General features: G+C 42.2%; 1 pseudogene; it reads right to left on the minus strand.

Moving 5' to 3' along the window:
- Positions 1-15,198: 15,198 nt before the first annotated feature.
- Positions 15,199-17,136, minus strand: LOC104658975 (annotated as a pseudogene).
- Between the last annotated feature and the right edge of the window lie 5,109 nt (positions 17,137-22,245).

The following is a 22,245-nucleotide window of genomic DNA, read 5'->3' on the forward strand; positions in this document are numbered from 1 at the left end:
TTGAATTAAACACAACCTCTAGCACCTTGTCTGACATAGACTTGCTTGATCAATGTTATTAATAATCACTATTATTAATAACACAGTAATTACTGCTGTTTGACAAAGGGTAAAAACAATAGAACTGCTAATGATAATACTCCAAACCCAGTTTAGAACAAAACTCATACAAGAGCACTGGCCACAGAGCTAAGAGGTTGGCCCTTTGGCTGCCATCCACAGCCATGCTGCTTGGGCCAAGAGGACGCTCCTCTGAGCTTCCGGGTCCTCATCCCTCAAGTGAGGCCTCAGTCTAAGTATCCAGAGTCTAAGGATCTCTATGACTCCTTCTAGCTCCAACATTCTACAAGTCTAGGAATTCGGCTTTGCAACCTGGCAAGGGGCTGAAAAAAGCGTGGAAACTGACGGTTACAGCAAAATCAAGCCTGCAGACCTCTTGCATCCCAGCAGCTGGAGTGGTGTTCGTGGTGCCTCGCTGCAGGCACAATACAGAAAGGTTCTTGCTACAACTTTTGAAGAATTCTAGGTCAAACCATACTAATTGGTTGACCTGTAGAGAATGAAAAACCTTTCTCCACATTAGGGTTGACATGCACAGGTCATACCAGTGGTCAAGTCCACCCACTCTATTCTCAGCTGTTGGATTCTCTGGGTGGCAGAATCTCCATCTGCTCACACAGCTGTGCTGAGAGCTGAAGGGTCTGGGGTGGTCTCTGTTGACCGGCCAGCTGTTTAAGCAGCAGGCAGGGGGAGCTTCCCCTGGCTTCCTCAGGACTGCAGCTGTTCAGAGCATCATGGGAACAAAGGCTGACTTCTATGACAAGAATGTGTCAAAACCAATTTTTCTTAATGCAGGAAATTATTTAAAGTTGAGTTATAAGCTAGTCCAAACATGTTCCCTGCAACATAAAACATAGTAATAAAGTGCCTAAAAGGGTGTCTCATATAGAACAGATACTCAGTAAACGTCAGTTCCTGGATGCCTCAGCCTATATTAATCTCTGTCCTTCATTCATTCGTTCATTCATTCACTCAGCAAACCCTTTTCAGTGCTGTGGGTTCCAGATATTGAAGACACCGTAATGAACAGCACAGACAAAATCCCTGCCCTTGAATTTTATAGTCTGGTGGGTAGAGACTGACAATTGACAATTGCAATTAAAAAACAAACAAACAAACAAAGACAACATGCATTCCATTGATCAAATATTTACTGAGCACGTAGTAGTGCCAGACACAGTTTTCGGTATTAGGGATACAATGTTAAACAAGACACACATAGTTCCTCAACTTGAAAAGCTTTACTTCTAGTGGAGAACCAGGCAGTAGCCATACGAACAAATGAGTAGAAGAGTTTCGCGATGGTGCTTGAGGGAAATGAATGCAGCATGGGTGAAGCACAGCGGGAGAATGTACTGCTTTGACAGAGAGAGCCAGGCTTCAATCATTTCTAGAGAACACAAAGCGCAAAGAAAACTTCCATTGCCCGCATGGTTATGTCACTGGTTTTCCCGTTGCGGGTTGTTAAACACCTCTCCTGTGTAAATGTTTCTGGAGCACTGGTTTGCCTCCTTTCTCGGATGGCACGAGGGTAAGCTCCTTAAGCTCAGGAACTGTATCTCAATTTGAGTGCTCCCAAAACCCAAATACACTGGCCAACTACTATAGGTTGAGTATCGCTCATCCAAAATGCTTGGCAACAGCAGTGCCCTGGATTTTTTTATATTTCCAGACTTTGGCATATTTTGCACATAATGAATATCTTGGGGATGAGATCCAAGTCTAATCACAAAACTAATTTATTTTTCATATACACCTTATACACATAGCCTGAAGGTATTTTTTTTTTTTTTTTTTTTTTTTTTTTTTTTTTTTTTTGAGGCAGAGTCTTGCTCTGTCGCCCAGGCTGGAGTGCAGTGGTGCGATCTCAGCTCACTGCAAGCTCTGACCCCCGGGTTCACACCATTCCCCTGCCTCAGCCTCCCAAGTAGCTGGGACTACAGGCGCCTGCCACCAAGCCCGGCTAATTTTTTGTATTTTTAGTAGAGACGGGGTTTCACCGTGTTAGCCAGGATGGTCTTGATCTTCTGACCTTGTGATCCGCCCACCTTGGCCTCCCAAAGTGCTGGGATTACAGGCATGAGCCACTGTGCCCGGCCGCCTGAAGGCAATTTTATAAAATATTTTTTAAAATTTGGGCATGAAACAAGGTTTGTGCTAATTACTTAATATGTAAAAGTTTTCACTTGTGGCATCATGCCCACACTCAAAAATTTGGATTTTGAAGCATTTCAGATTTTGGATTAGGGATGCTCAACTTGTATATTTGAAGGATTTCTTGACTGAATTTAGCAGAGAATGGGTAAGGGTGCTCTCTGACTTGATTGAAGATGCATCTGCAGTGTCTCCCTCACAAAGATCTTAAGAATCGGGGGCTTATGGAACAGGGACAGGTAGGGATTGCATGGTGGAAAAACACGTTGAGAAGGAGCCCTGCAGAATGAGACTCTAAAGAGTTCTAGAACACACAGGATTTAATTCCAATGAAAAGCATGGAATGACATGATGGACAGTTGGAAGCAAAAGCTGGCTTTTTCCCACCTCTGCCATCTGATAACAGTCCTAGCGACACCACGGTCTCACTTCTCTATCAAGATTTTAACCATCCAAACCCTCTTCCTTCCAGCCTGAGTTTGTGCGATAAAAGTGACGCCGGCTATTAACTCTGTTCGAGAGTGAGGAAACTGAGAGAAAAGGGAAATTGGGGCAGAATCAGGAATAGACGGAGCTCTCCTAATTCAGGGTTGGTAGCACAATTTGCCAGATCTACATGAACTGCATTCATCCTTAACTTTTTTGTGCGTTAGAATAAATATCTGACTTAGAATTTTTATTCAAAAAGTGTCTGAACCTTCCTTCTCTTTGACGCCCTCGCCACTGCCTAGCCTTCTTTTTCTTCACTTCCAGCTTCCTACATCTTCTTGGGTGGCAGGGAAGGAACCGTAAGCATGGGCAGTGTGGGAGGTGAAGATTCGGGGTTGCAGCTCAGCGCAGCTGTCACTGATTACGGAAGGGTGCGTAAGATCCCCAAGCACCCGCTGCTTTGCCTCAGTTGCTGAATGCGGATTTGAAAACCACAGCAAGAGTGAAGACCAGAAAGGACAGCTGCTGGGTGGGTCAGGCTGGTGGAGATCTACCCCAGCCTAGCTTCTACTTTCTCCGCCTGGGTTTTCTTCCCTTCAAGAAGATGTGCAGGGCCAGTGTGGATGGGCAGTGCCACGTGAACCATGCAAAAGAAGGCAATTTCCTATTCCGTACCAACCTCCACAGGGATCGCCTTGCAATGACTCCCCTGGGTTCCACCCTCTTCCCTTGCAGGCACCATACAGCAATCACAGTTGTCGTTGAAGACATAGATCTCGTGTCCCTACCTTGCTTAAAATCCTTCAAAACCCCACCCTTACTCTAAGAATAGTCTCAACATGGCTTCTAACCCCTGCTTACCTCTCCAGCAGCAGCCCCAGCAGCCCGGGTCAGCTCCTTTTGCCTGACTCCTGCCACACTTCCTTCTGATCCTCAAAGAGCCAAAGCCTCCCGCCATGGGCTTTTTTTTTTTTTTTTTTTTTTTTTTTGAGTCAAGATTCCACTCTGCTGCCCAGGCTCGAGTGCAGTGACATGATCACAGCTCACTGCAGCCTTGAACTCCTGGGCTCAAGCGATGCTCCCATCTCAGAAGAACATCTACCAAAGGCTGTTGGTCAAGCTGTTCAGGTTTCTGGCCAGATGAACCAACTCCACCATCAACCACGTTGTGCTGAAGACGATGTTAATGAGTCGCCAAAACTGACCACCTCTGTCTCTTTCACGGATGATGGGGAAGATGAAACTTTCTGGCTGGAAGAACAAAACAGCTGTGGTTGTGGGGGTCATAATGGATGTTGAGCCCGTGCTGGAGGTGCCCAAACTCAAGGTGGGTGTATTGCATGTGAGCAGCAGACCCACAGCCATATCCTCAAGCCTGGGGGCAAAATCCTCACCTTTGCCCAGCTGGCCCTGGCCTCGCCTAGGCCTGTGGCTTCAGCCTGCTCTCCCATCCTTACAAGGGCCAAGGTGTACAGGCATTTCGGCCAGGCCTGGGAAACCCCACATAGCCACACCAAACCCTATGTCCACTCCAAGGGCTAGCCACAGCTAAAAAAAACTATCCTTGGGTCATATCCTCTTATTTAAAGATTTTAGGACCAGAGGCAATGGTTCATTCCAGTAATCTCAGCACTTTGGTATGCTGAGGTGAGAGCATCACTTGAGGTCAGGAGTTTGAGATCAGCCTGGGCAACATAGCAAGACCTCATCTCTATGTCTCTACTAAAAATAAAAATAAATTTAAAAAATGGATGCTGAAAAAAAAAAAGAAAAATGTCACTTCCCTTCTAGTCTGAAGAAAGTTTCCTGGGTTCCTCAGATTAGGTTATACGCCCCACTGTATTTTTTCATAGCATTTTTTTCACTTCTGTAAGGTAGCCTCTATTATATTAATAGTGATGTGAATTTAAAAAAAAGGTTTAAAAAATTTTTAGTTGCTGTTCCTGTTCTCCTCCTCTTCCTCCTATTTTCTCTCTTCCCCCTTTCTTTCCTCTCTCCTCCTCCACACCCTTCTCTTCCTCCTCCTTTGATAACATCATCCTCTTAGTTCCTAGGACACAGCCTGGCACTCTGTGCATATTTGCTGAATGAGTGTGTGGCTCTGTATGCCCTAGGGGTTGAGAAGACCTTTAAGATGATTGAATCCCATGAGTCTCCTTTGCGGCACCCCGGCCGGATGTCCCTAGCCTCTGCTGCAATGCCTCTGTACTGTGAACTTGTAGACCCCCAGAGCTGCCTGTTCTGTCTAAGGAGGCAGCCTCACAACATGGTTAAATGCTCAGGGTCATACCCAATATGTTATTTAACTCTTCTTAGCCTCTGTTTCCTCAACTGCGAAAAGGTGGTCATAACAATACCCACTCCACAGCAATGCTGCAATTGTGAGATGAGATCAGGCATGTGGAACACAGCGCTTAGCACCAAGTGATGGTTAAATAAATGTGATTGATTGTCGTGATTATTATTATTTTATCATAACCGTCATCAGTCTGTCTTCAGATGGTGATGACAGAAGGTGAAGTTGTTCTTACATTGCATCTCGATCAATTTCTCTCTAACTTCTGATTCTCCCTTTGGGTTTGCAAGTTCCACCTGACAACCACTGGTGTCAGAGGCCAGCACCTTGATGAATATGTGTCTTCTCCTCTCTAGTTTACCATGGGACAGATAGCTACCGCACCAGTTTCAGGTCTTCTCACCATCTTGGCCTCTTTCTGAATAACTCCTCTTTTGCTATGTCCCCTTACTTCTCAGGCCATCCTAGGGATGAAGAAAGTACTGGGCCAGGCCGGGCACGGTGGCTCAAGCCTGTAATCCCAGCACTTTGGGAGGCCCAGACGGGAGGATCACGAGGTCAGGAGATCGAGACCATACTGGCTAATATGGTGAAACCCCGTCTCTACTAAAAAATACAAAAAACTAGCCGGGCGAGGTGGCGGGCACCTGTAGTCCCAGCTACTCGGGAGGCTGAGGCAGGAGAATGGCGTAAACCCGGGAGGCGGAGCTTGCAGTGAGCTGAGATCAGGCCACTGCACTCCAGCCTGGGTGACAGAGTGAGACTCTGTCTCAAAAAAAAAAAAAAAGAAAAGAAAAAAGAAAGTACTGGGCCATACAGATCCATAGGCATACGTGTAGAGACTGCCAAGAAATTAGGATTCTCCTGCCTCTGCACCCAGCCAAGGTTAACAAGCTTCATGGTCTGTACAGCAAACCTGCGGGAACCCGGTCCTCCATCGTGGGATGGGAGCTGAAGGAAACTCAGGTCTGGCCCAAGCCAAAACCCATCTATTCCAACCTACCATTTCTTTTCTGCCTACTTCTTCTATTTACTTTTTCTGTTGTTGTTGAGAACGGGTCTTGCTCTGCTGTCCAGGCTAGAGTGCAGCAGCACAATCATAGCTCACTGCAGCCTCAATCTCCTGGGTTCAAATGATCCTCCTGCCTCAGCCTCCCGAGTAGCTTGGGACCACAGGCACATGCCACCACACTCAGCTCATTTATTTTATTTTTGTAGAGACAGGGTCTTGCTATGTTACCCGGGCTGGTCTAGAACTCCTGGGCTCAAGCAATCCTCCTGCCTTGACCTCCCAAAGTGTTGGAATTACAGGCATGAGCCACTGTGCCCAGGCACCTTTTTTTTTTTTTTTTTTTTTTAAAGAAGGCTATTAAGTGCCCAGTGCCTGGAAAGTTCCTTTCTTTCCTGAATTAATACACCAAATTAGTTCCTGCTAAAGTGTTAATGACTAACCTCAGTTTCCCTTCTTGCCAGCCATCTGCCCTCCTCCACGAAGGGCTGAATAAATAGGAATTTTAGACATAAATGGCAGAGTCTGTGAGGGAGTAAAATTTGAGCAGGGGGAGCTCTCACGCAGGGCTCTCCAATTTACACTGTGGAGGTAGCTTCCTTTTCCAAAAAACCAACCAACCCTACAAATATCTGGTAGAAAGAAGGGCTGTTCCAGTGAAGAGTCAATTAATATGAAGACCGCCATCTACTGGCAGATGATATCTACTGACCCCATTGGTGCACTAGGTAAGTTTTGCCATTGCATGGGGTTTCCTGATTGGATTGCTTGAATGCTGAGAACCAGTCCTCTCCCCCATTCCTTTTGCCTAATTTCCCTTCTTCATTTATTCCTTTGTTACTTTGATTCCTCAACATATAGAATATTTCACAGAGCCTTTATGCTACAAGGGATCTTTGGAGGGTATAACTGTTGTGTGTCATTAACACTTTAGTATAAATTAACTCATTTGACTACCATTAGTCCAGAAGTTACGAAATTCCAATTTGTCCCCTTTTTTCTCCCTTTCTTCCTCTGTTTCTCCTATCACTGAATATAGAAGTCAGGCTCAAAAACACATCTTAACTCTGGAGAGGAAAGGACTTCAGAACATTTTCATACCAGAAGACAGCTGTGGAAGTTCCGGCCTTCCACTGGCTTTCCTTACTCCATCAAATCTCATTTGTGCCCATCTCGGAGTCTCTGAAACAAATGCAACTCCAGGAAGTCTCCCCAGTCTCTGAGATCCCATATTTCCAGTTCCTTCAACCTCTCCAGCTGTCTGCTCCATCTTTTTTTTTTTTTAACAAGAAGTGTAAATATCTTCACTGTATTCTTATGCACATTTTATGTGTGGTGCGTCTGTTTCATGTGTGGTCTGTCTGGCCTCTTGTCTTGGGCTGTTTACTTCCTGGAGACACTTTGGTTTTTCTTTCTCAGTATTTCACCATTGCGCTAAGTCTAAGTTGTGCCACTGTTCACGGTATGTGCTGCCTGCACATTGTGAGACGTTCCCTGGTCAGGGTTCCAACAGTGGGGAAATGGTGGCTCAGAAGGTCTTGGTGAAGCTCAAAAGATGTTCTAGGTCTCTATACACTTATATCTAGGTGTGGTTTGCAAGGAGTGGGTATTAGAACCATGGTTTACAACCTGGAGTGTGAGTGTCCCTGAAGAGACAGGAAGACTTCCCAGGGAGTATTTGGGCATGAATTGTTTTAAGGCACTCCGTTTCCAGACCGTGAATACCATATCTGCCCTTCCCTGAACTGATCTAGCAGACAGTGCACCTGCAGCTGCGCGGTCGGGCTGGTTCTCTGGTCCTGGCTGCCCTTTCTCAATAGCCCTTTTCCCACTTTACAAAAAGGGGGAAAAAAAACTGTTAACTCTCTCTCATCCCAAATCTTACTTACTATGGTGCATGAGGCCAAGTGTACAAACTTCCATGGCATCTAAAAAAGGACAACTGAAAATATTAATGAAGGCAACATAAATCTCTAAGGTTTTGTGTCTCCCTCTGTCTTATACATATGTCTGTGACAGGCAAAGCATGGCATTAGACGCCAAGTGGTTGAACCTATTTTGGGAGTATTTTGAATTCAGATAGGTTGTGTGGTAAGGCAAAAATATGATAACAATATTTGTTTAATGACTCCCCTCATTGTTCCCCCAAGGATTGTCAAAGAACATATTGTCATCATGCAAATCTCATGAAAATAAAATAAAGTTAGTGAAGGCAGGAAGTATTGAGGGTGGTGGCACATTATTTCATCCCGGTGATAAATTCATGGTACAGTTTCATGCTCTATCACTATCTATCTAGCTATCATCTATCTAATCTAATCTATCCACTATCTTAGACTTAGAATGCAGAATGTTTGTCTTGGGGACATATATTAACTCACTGATTTGGCTTGAAAAATAAAAACTGGCTGGGCACAGTGACTCATGCCTGTAATCCCAGCACTTTGGGAGGCCAAGGCGGGCAGATCATGAGGTCAAGAGATCAAGACCATCCTGGCCAACATGGTGAAACCCCGTCTCTACTAAAAATACAAAAATTAGCTGGGTATGGTGGCGCATGCCTGTAGTCCCAGCTACTAAGGAGGCTGAGGCAGAAGACTCGCTTGAACCTGGAAGGTGGAGGTTGCAGTGAGCCGAGATAGTGCCATTGCACTTCAGCCCAGCAACAGGGAGAAACTCCGTCTCAAAAAAAAGAAAAAAGAAAAAAGAAAAAGAAAAACTAAGTGTTTTGGTGGGGGATGAAGAATAAGTCTACTCTGGGTGATTAATTTTATGACCCACTTCAACAATTACCTTAAAGGGTCATAAATTGAATGTGCTAAATTTTCAGCTCTTAAAATTTCCACAATAAAGTATATGATAATATAAAATCAATGTACAAAAGAGTTTTGATAAACTTATATTGAAATGAAAAATATTTCAATTTCTCCAACCCTTTTTAAGCATATCAAATTAGAAGGTGCCTTTATGAGAAAGAATAACAAGCGTAATTAACAATCATTTAATAAGTCTTGATAAAGTATTTTAGGTGATTTCCCAGCAAAAGAGGACTTAATAACCACAAAGACTAGGTAATAAATATTTGCAAGTCAGATGTTTTCCAATTCTTTGCTTTCAACATTATCAGGAGAGGACCTAATGGAGTTGTCAGCTGATAGATTATTAAAAATAATTCTTGATAATAGGGCAGTATGTTATTTTTGGCATAGAACTTGGAAAGAGTTCAGAGAGCTAAATCATATTGCTATAAAAAAACTCCATCCAAACTTATTTACATGAACAAGGTTTCCCAGCATTACTTCTATAAAAATGAAAAGTAGGAATAGAATGGATGCTATTCCTTGTCTAACTCTAATAACAAGTAGTATCATGCATGAATACATGAATTAATTAAAGATAAAAGCCTTATTTGGCTGGGCGCAGTGGCTCACGCCTGTAATCAATCCCAGCACTTTGGGAGGCCGAGGTGGGTGGATCACGAGGTCCGGAGATCGAAACCATCCTGGTTAACATGGTGAAACCCCGTCTCTACTAAAAATACAAAAAATTAGCCAGGCGTGGTGGCAGGTGCCTGTAGTCCCAGCTACTCGGGAGGCTGAGGCAGGAGAATAGCCAGAACTTGGGAGGTGGAGCTTGCAGTGAGCCAAGATCGTGCCACTGCACTCCAGCCTGGGTGACAGAGCGAGACTCCGTCTCAAAACAAACAAAGAAAAAAACAAAAAAAATGCCTTATTCATTTCATTAAGAGATATGAGGCGGGTGGATCACCTGAGGTCGGGAGTTCGAGACCAGCCTGACCAATATGGAGAAACCCCGTCTCTACTAAAAATACAAAATTAGCCGGGCATGGTGGTGCATACCTGTAATCCCAGCTACTCCAGAGGCTGAGACAGGAGAATCACTTGAATCGCTTGAATCTGGGAGGTGGAGATTGTGGTTAGCCGAGATTGCGCTATTGCACTCCAGCCTGGGCAACAAGAGTGAAACTCCGTCTCAAATAAAATAAAAGAGATACATTACTATTTTTTTTTTGAGACGGTCTTGCACTGTGGGGCAAACCAGGATATTGATATTGATACAGTCAAGATACAAAACATTTCTGTCACCACCAGAATTCCTGAAGTTACCTTCTTATAATCACAACTGCTTTTCTCTCATTCTCTCACCCTTAATCTCTGGCAGCCACTCATTTCATCTCCATTTCTATGATTTTGTCATTTCAAGAATGTTAAATAAATGGACTCATACACATTGAACTTTCTGACACTGGCTTTTTCTTCTCAGCCTAAGTCTCCAGAGAGCCATCCATGTTGTGGAGTATATGAATAGCTCCTTCCTTTTTCCTGCTGAGTAGTACTCCCTGCTGTGAATGTATCACAGTCTGTTTAACCATTCATCCACTGAAACACACCTGGGTTGTTTCCAGTTTGGGACTATTGCACAGAAAGCTTCTATAAACCTTCATGTGCAAGCTTTTCATGAGCATAAGCTTTCATTTCTCTGGGATAAATATCCAGAAATGCAATCGTTGGATCACGTGGTAATTGTGTGTTTAAAATTTTAAAGAAATTGCCCAACTCTTCCAGAGCGGTGGTGCCATTTTACGTTCCCTCCACAATGTATTAGTGATCTAGTTTCTCTACATCCTCACCAACATTTGGCCTGTCACCATTTTTTCCCACATTATTTTAAGTCAAACTTTAATTTTAAGATAGTTCTAGATTTACAGAAAAGTTGCAAAGATCGTACAGACTTCTCATACACCCCTCGCCCGGTTTCCCCTACTGTTAACATCTCTTCATTTTATGGAACCTTTGTCACAAGTAAGGAGCTGGCACCGGCACACCTGTGCTAACTAAACTCTGCAGTTTATTCATATGTTACTAGTTTGCTCCGCTGTCCTTTCTCTGACTCTGGATACCACAGTACTTTTCTTTATCATGTCTCCTTAGCCTTTGCTTGTCTGTGAGAGTTTCTCAGACTCCCCTTGTTTTGGATGACCTTGACAGTTTTGAGGAATGCTGGCCGGGTACTGTGTAAAATATCTCTTAATTTGGGTTTGTTTGATGTTTTTCTCACGGCAAGCCTGGGGTAATGGATTTTGGAAGGATAGCCACAAAGGGCAGTGCCACTCCCACCACATGGTATTAAAGGGATATACATGCGATTGACATGACTGATGATGTCGACCTTATTACCTGGGTAAGGGCGTTTGCCAAGTCTCTCTCCTACAAAGTTCACCTCTTCCTCCCTTTCCACACTTTTCAGTCCAAAGGCAAGTTTCCAAGTGCCAACCAGTACTCAAATGGTTAAGAGTTAAGCCCCATCTCCTTGAGGGAGAAATACCTGCACAAATTATTTAGAATTACTAGAATTCTCCTTTATGCGCCAGGCTCACGCCTGTAATCCCAGCACTTTGGGAGGCCAAGGCAGGTGGATCACAAGGTCAGGAGTTCAAGATCAACCTAGCCAAGATGGTGAAACCCCGTCTCTACTAAAAATACAAAAAATTAGCCGAGTGTTGTGACAGACGCCTATAATCCCAGCTACTCGGGTGGCTGAGGCAGGAGAATCACTTGAACCCGGGACGCGGAGCTTGCAGTGAGCCGAGATCGCACCACTGCACTCCAGCCTGGGCGACAGAGTGAGACTCCATCTGAAAAAAAAAAAAATTCTTTATGGAAGATTTAACTATTTTTAAGAGTTAATAGATTAGTTACAGTTTTTGTTAACTAATTTGATACATTATGAACTTAATTATAATCTAGATATTGATCTATTATTAGCTGAAGTCCACAGTTTACACTAGGGTTCTCTTCCTGTTATAAAGTTCTCTGGATTTTATCAAATGCATAATGTATCATGCATCCCCCATACAATATCAAAATATGTACACAGCACGCAAATACACTCTGCAAAATAGTTTCACTGCCCTGAAAATCCTCTGTGCTCTGCCTATTCATCCCTCCGTCCCCCTCACCCTTTGGCAACTACTATCTTTACTGTGCCTATAATTCCACCTTTTCTAGAATGTCATCTAGTTAGAATCACACAGCACGTGATTTTTTTAGATTGATATCTTTCACATAGCCATAAGCTTTTAAGCTTCCTCTATGTCTTTCCATGGCTTCATAGCTCATTTCTTTTCACCCTGAATAATACTGCATTGAATCCATGTCTCACAGTTTGTTTATCTATTCATCTACTGAAGGATATCTTGGTTACTTCCAAGTTGTGGCAACTAAGAATAAATCCTCTATAAACATTCGTGTGCAGGTTTTTTTTTTTTTTTTTTTTTTTTTGAGACGGAGTCTTGCTCTGTCGCCCCGGCTGGAGTGTAGTGGCCGGATCTCAGCTCACTGCAAGCTCTGCCTCCCGAGTTCACGCCATTCTCCTGCCTCAGCCTCCCGAGTAGCTGGGACTACAGGCACCCACCACCATGCCTGGCTAATTTTTTGTGTTTTTAGTAGAGACGGGGTTTCACCGTGTTAGCCAGGATGATCTCGATCTCCTGACCTCGTGATCCGCTCACCTCGGCCTCCTGAAGTGCTGGGATTACAGACCTGAGCCACTGCGCCCGGCCTTATATGCAGATTTTTGTGTGGCTATGTTTTCAACTACTTGGGTAAACACCGAGGAGTGCAACTGCTGCGTCGTATGGGAAGACTGCGTTAAGAAACAGACATTCAGATGAGAGATAAAATCCTACACATTGGGTACAGTGTACACCACTCGGGTGATGGGTGCACCAAAATCTCAGAAATCACCACTAAAGTACTTACCATGTAACTAAACACCACTTGTTCCCCCAAAAACTATTTTAAAAAAAGACATTCTTCCAAGTGGCTATACCATTTTTTTTTTTTTTTTTTTTTTTTTTTTTTTTTTTTTTTGAGACGGAGTCTCGCTTTGTCCCCCTGGCTGGAGTGCAGTGGCGCGATCTTGGCTCACTGCAAGCTCCGCCTCCCGGGTTCACGCCATTCTCCTGCCTCAGCCTCCGGAGTAGCAGGGACTACAGGCGCCCGCCACCTCGCCCGGCTAGTTTTTTGTACTTCTTAGTAGAGACGGGGTTTCACCGTGTTAGCCAGGATGGTCTCGATCTCCTGACCTCGTGATCCACCCGTCTCGGCCTCCCAAAGTGCTGGGATTACAGGCTTGAGCCACCGTGCCCGGCCCCCGGCTATACCATTTTGCATTCCCACCATCAACGAATGAGAGTTGGTACTGTTCTACCTCCTCCTCACCATTTGGTGTGTCAGTATTACGAATTTTCGCTATTATTCTGATGAATATGCCATGGTATCTTGATATTTTAATGTGCATTCCCTAATGATGTGTGACATTAAGCATATTTTCATATGCTTATTTGTCATCTGTATATCCCCTTTGGTAAGATGTCTGTTCAGATCTTTTGCCCACTTTTTTTTTTTGAGATGGAGTCTCGCTCTGTCGCCCAGGCTGGAGTGCAGTGGCCGGATCTCAGCTCACTGCAAGCTCTGCCTCCCGGGTTCACGCCATTCTTCTGCCTCAGCCTCCCGAGTAGCTGGGACCAGAGGACTCTGCCACCAAGCCTGGCTAATTTTTTGTATTTTTAGTGGAGACGGGGTTTCACCGTGTTAGCCAGGATGGTCTCGATCTCCTGACCTAGTGATTTGCCTGCCTCAGCCTCCCAAAGTGCTGGGATTACAGGCATGAGCCACCGCGCCCGGCCACTTGCCCGCTTTTTAATTGGACTATTTATTTTGTTATTGTTGAGTGTTAAGAGTTCTTTGTATATTTTGTGTACAAATTCTTTATCGGATATGTGTTTTGCAAAGATTTTCTCCCAGTCTGTGACTTGTCTTTTCATTCCCTTAACAATATCTTTCAATTTTCATTTTAATAAAATATAAGTTATCACATTTTTCTTTCATAGATTGTGCTGTTAATGTTGTATCTAAAAAGTCATCACCAAACCCAAGATCATCTAGATTTTCTCCTATATTATCTTCTAAAAGTTTTACAGTTTAGCATTTTACATTTAGGTTCATGATCCACTATTAATTATTTTTTTGTGAAAAGGGTAGGGTCTGCATGTTTGTTCGTTTTTTGGCATTTGTATGTCCGATTGTTCTCAGCGTCTGCATGTTTGTTTGTTTGTTTGTTTTGGCATTTGTATGTCCGACTGTTCTCAACAACGTTTGTTGGAAATACTGTCCTTTCTCCATTCTATTGCTTTTGGTCCTTTGTCAAAGATCATTAGACTATACTTATGTGGGTCTATTTCTTGGCTCTCTCTTCTGTTCCATGGATCTATTTGTCTATTCTTTCACCAGTACCACAGTCTTGATTACTGTAGCTTTCTAGCATGTCTTGAAGTTGGGTAGTGTCAGTTCTCCAACTTTGTGCTTTATCTATTTCAATATTTGTTGGGTATCCTGGGTCTTTTGCCTTCCCATATATACTTTAGAATCAGTTTGTTAATATCCACAAAATAACTTGCTGGAATTCTGACTGTGATTGCACTGAACTGATGGATTATTTGGAAAGAACTGACATCTTAACCACATTGAGTCTTCCTGTTGGTGAACGTAGACTTTCTCTTCAATTACTTAGATTGTTGATTTCTTTCATCAGAGTTTTATAGTTTTTCTCATGTAGTTTCCTTGCACACATTTTGTTAGATTTATTCTTAAGTATTTCATTTTTGGGGGTGCTAATGTAAATGGTGATATGTTTTTAATTATAAATTCCAACTGTTCACTGCTTGTATATAGGAAAGCGACTGACTTGTATATTAACCTTGTATCCTGCAACCTTGTATAATCATTTATTAGATCAAGTTTTTGTGTATGTGAATTTTTTGAATTTTCTACATAGACAATCATATAATCTGCAAATAAAGTTTTCTTTCTTTCTTCTCAATTTCTATACCCTTTATTTCCTTTTCTTTTCTTAATGCACTAGCTAGAACTTTCAGTATGATGATAAATAGGAGTGGTGAGAAGAAACATTCTTGCATTTTTAATTCAAATATTTTTATTGTGCCAATTTTAAATAGTTATATTTAAGACATTGCATTTCCCACTTACAATACAGTGTTTATGAAGTGCGATGTTATTTCTTTCCCCTGTGCATGTGTTCCATATTCAAACATTGAGAATGCCCAGTAACTTACTATACAGCAGCTGAACTTTTTTAAACCACCACAGAATTTGCTACAAATTTAGATCCTTCAATGTTTTACATGTGTGGAACAATGCTACATCTATACTTGGGTTGGCTTAATCAACCTCTTCCATGGTGGGCCCTGAGGAAGCACCACCAGAGGGAGGAGCTCCACCACCAGGGAATCCCCCAGGCATTCCTCCTGGCATGTCTCCTGCACTCTGGTACAGCTTGGTGATGATGGGGTTGCAGACTTCCTCCAGCTCTTTCTGCTGATCTTCAAATTCTTCCTCCTCCACAGTCTGATTCCTATCGAGCCAGTCGATAATTTCATTACACTTGTCCAGAATCTTCTGTTTGTCCTCATCGTTAATCTTGCCTTGAAGTTTCTCATCTTCGACAGTTGCTTTCACGTTGAATGCATAGGACTCAAGTGAATTCTTGGATGACACTTTGTCCCTCTGCTTTTCATCTTCAGCTCTGTACTTCTCAGCTTCCTGGACATACGTTCAAAGTCTTCCTTGCTCAAACAGCCTTCGTCATTAGTGATAGTAATCTTGTTCTCTTTTCCTATACTCTTGTCCACAGCAGAGACACTGAGGATGCCATTGACATCAATGTCAAAAGTGACTTCAATCTGAGGAACACCTCGGAGTGCAGAAGGTATGCCTGTGAGTTCAAACTTACCAAGCGGGTTGTTATCCTTGGTCATGGCACGCTCACCTTCATAAACCTGAATAAGCACACCAGGTTGGTTGTCAGAATAGGTAGTGAGGATCTGTGTCTGCTTGGTAAGAATGGTACTATTACACTTGAGGAGGATGGTCATGACTCCACCAGCCGTTTCAATACCAAGGGAAAGAGGAGTAACATCAAAGAGCAGCAAATCTTGAACATTTTCAGACTTGTCTCCAGACAGAAGGGACAGCTATACCATATGTAACAGCTTCATCAGGGTTGATGCCCTTATTCAGTTCTTTCCCACTGAAGAAGTCTCGGAGAAGCTTCTGAAATCTTGGCCATACAAGTAGAACCACCAGGCAGGACAATAACATGGATCTGTGACTTGTCTAGTTTGGCATCTCGAAGGGCTTTCTCTACTGGGTCCAGGGTGCCATGGAACAGGTCAGCATTCAGTTCTTCAAATCGGGCATGGGTAATGGAGGTATAGAAGTTGATTCCTTCAGACATAGAATCGATCTCAATATGGCCTGGGTGCTGGAAGAGAGAGTATGCTTAGTACGTTCACAAGCAGTACGGAGGCATCTTATAGCTCTCTTGTTCTCACTGATGTCCTTCTTATGCTTGTGCTTGAACTCAGCAATAAAATGGTTGACCATTCAGTTGTCAAAATCTTCTCCACCCAAATGGGTATCTCTAGCTGTAGATTTGACCTCAAAGACCTCAATAGTGAAGATTGACACATCAAAAGTACTACCTCCTAGGTCAAAGATCATCACATTTCTTTCTGCTCCAACCTTTTGTCTAAGCCGTAAGCAAAAGCAGCAGCAGTTGGCTCACTAATAATTCTAAGTACATCGAGACCAGCAATAGTTCCAGCATCTTTGGTAGCCTGATGCTGAGCATCATTAAAGTAAGCTGGCACTGTGACCACAGCATGGGTAACAGTCTTCCCAAAGTAGGCTTCTGCAATTTCCTTCATATTTGTCAGAGCCATAGAGGATAACTTCTCTGGAGAGAAGCTTTTGGTCTCTCCCTTGTGTTCCACTTGGACCTTGGGCCTGCCAGCATCATTCACCACCATGAAGGACCAATGCTTCATCTCAGACTGGACAACAGCACCATCAAATCTGTGTGCAATCAGACGTTTGGCATCAAAAACCATGTTGGTCGGGTGCATTGCAACTTGATTCTTTGTGGCATCACCAATCAATTGTTCAGTGTCCTTAAAGGTGACATAGCTGGGAGTGGTTTGGTTTCCCTGATCATTGACAATTATCTCTACTTTTCCATGCTGGAAAACACCCACACAAGACTAGCTGGTGTCAGGATCAATACCAACTGCAGGTCTCTTCGACATGGTTGCTGGCATGTAGGCCTGGCTCCAACAATGAAGAAACACACGGGAACCCCAAGAGCTGCAGGCGAGTTCAATGAGCTAATTCAAATATTTTTGTTTCAGCTATTCTGATAGGCATGTAATTCTCTCTTATGATTTTTTGCATTTCCCTAATGACTAATGATATCATTTTTTTGTGGACTTATTTGCTATCTGTAGATTCTCTTTAATGAATATTTTTCATGTCTTTTGCTTATTTTTTAATTGGATAGATTTTTTCCTTCTGAGTTTTCAGAGTTCCTTATATAATCCAGATATGAGTATTTTATCAGATATGTGGCTTGTAAATATTTTCTCTCTGTAGCTTGACTTCTCATCCTCTTAACAGTCTTTTGCAGAGTAAAAGCTTTTGGTGTTAAGGCTAAGAACTCTTTGCTTATGCCTAAATCCTGATTTTTTTTTTGTTTGATTTTTTTTTTTTTTGAGACAGCGTCTTACTCTGTTGCCCAGGCTGGAGTGCAGTGGCCCAATCTTGGCTCACTGCAGCCTCCACCTTCTGTGTTCAAGTGATTCTCCTATCTCAGCCTCCCGAGTAACTGGGACTACACGAGCATGCCACCACGCCCGGCTAATTTTTGTGTTTTTAGTGGAGATGGGCTTTCACCATGTTAGTCAGGATGGTCTCAATCGCCTGACCTCATGATGGGCCCGATCCAGCCTCCCTAAGTGCTGGAATTACAACTGTGAGCCACCGTGCCTGGCCCTGATGATAAATTTTACAGCTTTACATTTTACATTTAAATCTTGACCCATTTTGAGTTAACTTTTGCATAAGGTGTGAGACTTGAGGGATTTTTAAAAAAATTCTTCTGTATTTTGTTTGTCTGTGGATGTTTAATTGCTTCAAAACCATTTATAGAAAAGGCTATTTTTTGACCGGGTGCGGTGGCTCACGCCTGTAATCCCAGCACTTTGGGATGCTAAGGCAGGCAAATCACCTGAGGTCAGGAGTTCGAAACCAGCCTGATCAACATGAAGCAGCACTGTCTCTACTAAAAATACAAAATTAGCCAGGCATGGTGGCACGTACCCATAATCCCAGCTACTCAGGAGGCTGAGGCAGGAGAATCGCTTGAATCCGGGAGGCAGAGGTTGAGGCCCGCCGCGATTGCACCATTGCACTCCCACCTGGGTAACAAGAGAAAACTCCATCTCAAAAAAAAAAAAGGAAAAGAAAGAAAAGGTTATCTTTCCTCCACTAATTCCTTTGGTACCTTTGTCAAGAAGCATTTGGGGTCATTTGTGTGGAGCTATTTCTAGGTTCTCTATTCTGTTGTATTGGTCCATACGTCTTTTCTTCTACCACACAATCTTATTTTATTGTAGCTGTAAAATAAGCCTTGAAATCAGGTAGACTAATTTCTCCCAATTTATCTTTCAAATTGTTGTGGCCGTTCTAGCTCCTCTGCCTTAAAGTATAAAATTTAGAATACTCTGGTGTATATTTACCAAAAATTTTGCTGGGATTTTTAATAAGAACTGTGCTGTACATGTATATCAATTTGGGGAGAATTGACATATTTATTATGTATAATCTTTTTTTTTTTTTTTAGACAGAGTCTTGCTCTGTCGCCCAGACTAGAGTGCAGTGGCGCGATCTCTGCTCACTGCAACCTCTGCCTCCTGGGTTCAAGCGATTCTCCTGCCTCAGCCTCCCCTATCTGGGATTACAGGTGCCTGCCACCATGCCAGGCTTATTTTTGTACTTTTAGTAGAGATGGGTTTTTGCCATGTTGACCAGGCTGGTCTTGAACTCCTGGACTCAATTGATCCACCTGCCTCAGCCTTCCAAAGTGCTGGGATTACACATATGAGCCACCATGCCCAGCCTATGTTAAATCTTTTTTGTTTATTTTTAAAATTTAGAGACAGGGTCTCATTCTGTTACCCAGGCTGGAATGCAATGATGCAGTCATAGCTCACTGCAGCTTCAACCTTTTGGGCTTAAGCAATACTCCCAACTCAGGCTCCTAAGTAGCTAGTGTTGAAGGTGCATAAGAGAGGGTCTCACTGTTGCCTCAGCTGGTCTCCAACTCCTGACTTCAAGCGATCCCCCAACCTCAGTCTCCCAAAGTGCTAGGATTACAGGAGTGAACCACACACTCATTAGTTAAATCTTTCAATACATAAACACTGTATATCTCTTCATTTATACAGATCTGATTGATTTCTTCAGCACTGTGTGGCTTTTGGTGTAAAAAAAATCCTATATATGCTTTGTTAGATTTAAGTACTTTTTTGAACAATTGTACATGGTATTGTAATTAATTTTCGTGTCCACATACTTGGTGCCAGAATATAGGAATACAATTGATTGACTTTTGTATGTTTACCTCGTATCCTTCAAACTTGCTAAACATACTTACTAGATCTAGAATTTTTTTTTAAGATTCCTTGGAATTTTCTTCATAGAGAATCATGGCATCTGCAATATAGTTTTCTTTTTTTTTTTTTTTTAATCTGTATTCTTTTTATTTCCTTTTTTGCCTTAGCTAGAACTTCCAGCACTATGTTGACTTAGAGGGAAAACATTTGGTCATTTACCTTTAAGTATAATGTTAGCTACAGATTTTTGTAGATATCCAAGTTGAGGAAGTTCCTCTCTATTCCAGCAAGACTGACAAAGAAAAGAGAAAAGACACAAATGACCAATAACGGGAATTTTTTCTGAGCGGTTTTTTATCATAAATGGATGGTGAATTTTGTCAAATGCTTTTTTCCCCCATCGGTTGATATAGTCATGTAATTTTTCTTTTTTAGCTTGTTAATATGATTGATTACATTAAGATTTTAAAATATCAAGCCAGCCTTGCTTCCCTGAAATAGATCCCATTGGCATGGTGTATAATTCTTTTTACATATTGCCCAAATTCTATTTGCTAGTATTTTATCAATGATTTTTGTGTCTATATTTATGAGATGTATTGGTCTGTAGCTTCCTTTTCTTTCTTTTCTTCCCTTTCTCCCTCCCTCTCTCCCTCCTTCCCTCCCTCCCTCTCTCCCTCCTTCCCTCCCTCCCTCCTTCCTTTCCTGCCTTCCTTTTGTGTAGCGTCTCTTTCTGGTTTCAGTATCAGCGTAACATTCGCTTCATAAAATCTGCCAAACTCTTCCTCTTCAGTTTTCTGCAACAGATGGTATAAAATTGGCATTAATTCCTGTCTAAAGGTTGGTAGAGTTCTCCAGTGAAACACATCTGGACTGCAGATTTGTGTTGTGGTAGTTTTAAAATTGTGAATTTAATTTGCTAAATGGTTATAGAGTTATTCTGATGATCCATTTCATTTTGGGTGAACTGTGATAGTGTGTGTTTTTTGAGGAATTAGTCCATCTCATCTAAGTTGTTAAATGTATGAGAGTAGTTTTTTGTAGCATTCGTGTATCATCATTTAGACACCTTCAGGGTCTGTAGTGATATCTCCTGTTTCATTCCTGATACTGGTCATTTGTGTCTTTTCTCTTTTCTGTGTCAGTCTTGCTGGAAGTATGCCAATTTTATTGATCTTCTCAAATAACCAGCTTTTTGTTTCAGATTTTTATCTATTGCTTTTCTGTTTTTAAATTTTATTGATTTCTGTTCTTATCTTTAGTGTTTCTTTCCTTCTGCTTGCCCTTGGGTTTATTATGCCCTTTATTTTCCAGGTTCTTGAGGTAGGGTATTCGGTTTTTGATTTGAGACTGTTCCTCTTTTCTAATATAAGTATTTGTGGCTACATATTTTCCTTTCAGCACTGCCTAGCTCTGTTCCATAACATTTGATATGGAGTACTTACATTTTTTTTTCCAGTTCAATGTATTTTTGGATTTCCCTTGAGACTTCCTTTCTTCCCATGGATTATTTAGAAGTGTTTTTATATTTTTCTGTTATCTTTCTGCTATTTATTTCTCTTTGATTCCACTGTGGTTGGAGAATACACTGCATTATTCCAATTCTTTTAAATTCATTGAGGTTGTTTTATGAACCAAGATGCTGTCTGTATTGGTACTTTTTTTTTTTTAAGTCATATCAGAATGTGTAATATTTTATATTTTCATCAATTATGTACTAAAAATAATGGTCATTATAACCTAATACAGAACAATCTCAACAACTAGAACATAATAGTTCCAACAAAATATTATGTTTTTGAACACATTTTTGCTGAAGAAAATTTTGGCAGGTGAAGTGAAATAGAAGTATAATTTTAAAATGAAAAGGAAACAATATAAGAATTCCAACTATACAGAAGAATTTGGGCTGGGTCTGGTGGTCCACGCCTGCAATCCCACCACTTTGGGAGGCTGAGGCAGACAGATGGCTTGAGCCCAGGAGTTCAAAACCAGGCTGGACAAATGGTGAAACCTCACCTCTACTAAAAATACAAAAATTAGCCAGGCATGGTGGCACATACCTGTAGTCTCAGCTACTCAGGAGGCTGAGATGGGAGGATCACCTAAGCCCAGAAAGGTTGAGGCTGCAGTGAGCCATCATCACGTCACTGCACTCCAGCCTGGATGATAGGGCAGGACCCTGTCTCCAACAACTACAACAACAACAACAACAACAACGACGACAAACAGAAGAATATGTTTGGTTTACAATTTTTAAAATGTGAGATATTGCATAGCAAATATTTACGGCAACTATTTACCATTGGATATATAATGTAAACATGTGACCGAATAATTTTATTTTTATTTATTTATTTATTTATTTTTTTGAGATGGAGTCTCGCTTTGTCGCCCAGGCTGGAGTGCAGTGGCACGATCTTGGCTCACTGCAAGCTCCGCCTCCTGGGTTCACGCCATTCTCCTGCCTCAGCCTCCCACATAGCTGGGACTACAGGTGCCCGCCACCAAGCCCGGCTAATTTTTTGCATTTTTAGTAGAGACGGGGTTTCACTGTGTTAGCCAGGATGGTCTCAATCTTCTGACCTCGTGATCCGCCCGCCTCGGCCTCCCAAAGTGCTGGGATTACAGGAGTGAGTCATCGTGCCCGGCAAGACCGAATAATTTTATTTAAAATTTTTAATATTTATAATAATCTGAAAAGTGTTTCTATTTTAACTACATAGTTAAACTTTTTATGTAAGC

Source organism: Rhinopithecus roxellana, chromosome 10, assembly GCF_007565055.1.
Source record: "Rhinopithecus roxellana isolate Shanxi Qingling chromosome 10, ASM756505v1, whole genome shotgun sequence".
Lineage (NCBI taxonomy): Eukaryota > Metazoa > Chordata > Mammalia > Primates > Cercopithecidae > Rhinopithecus > Rhinopithecus roxellana.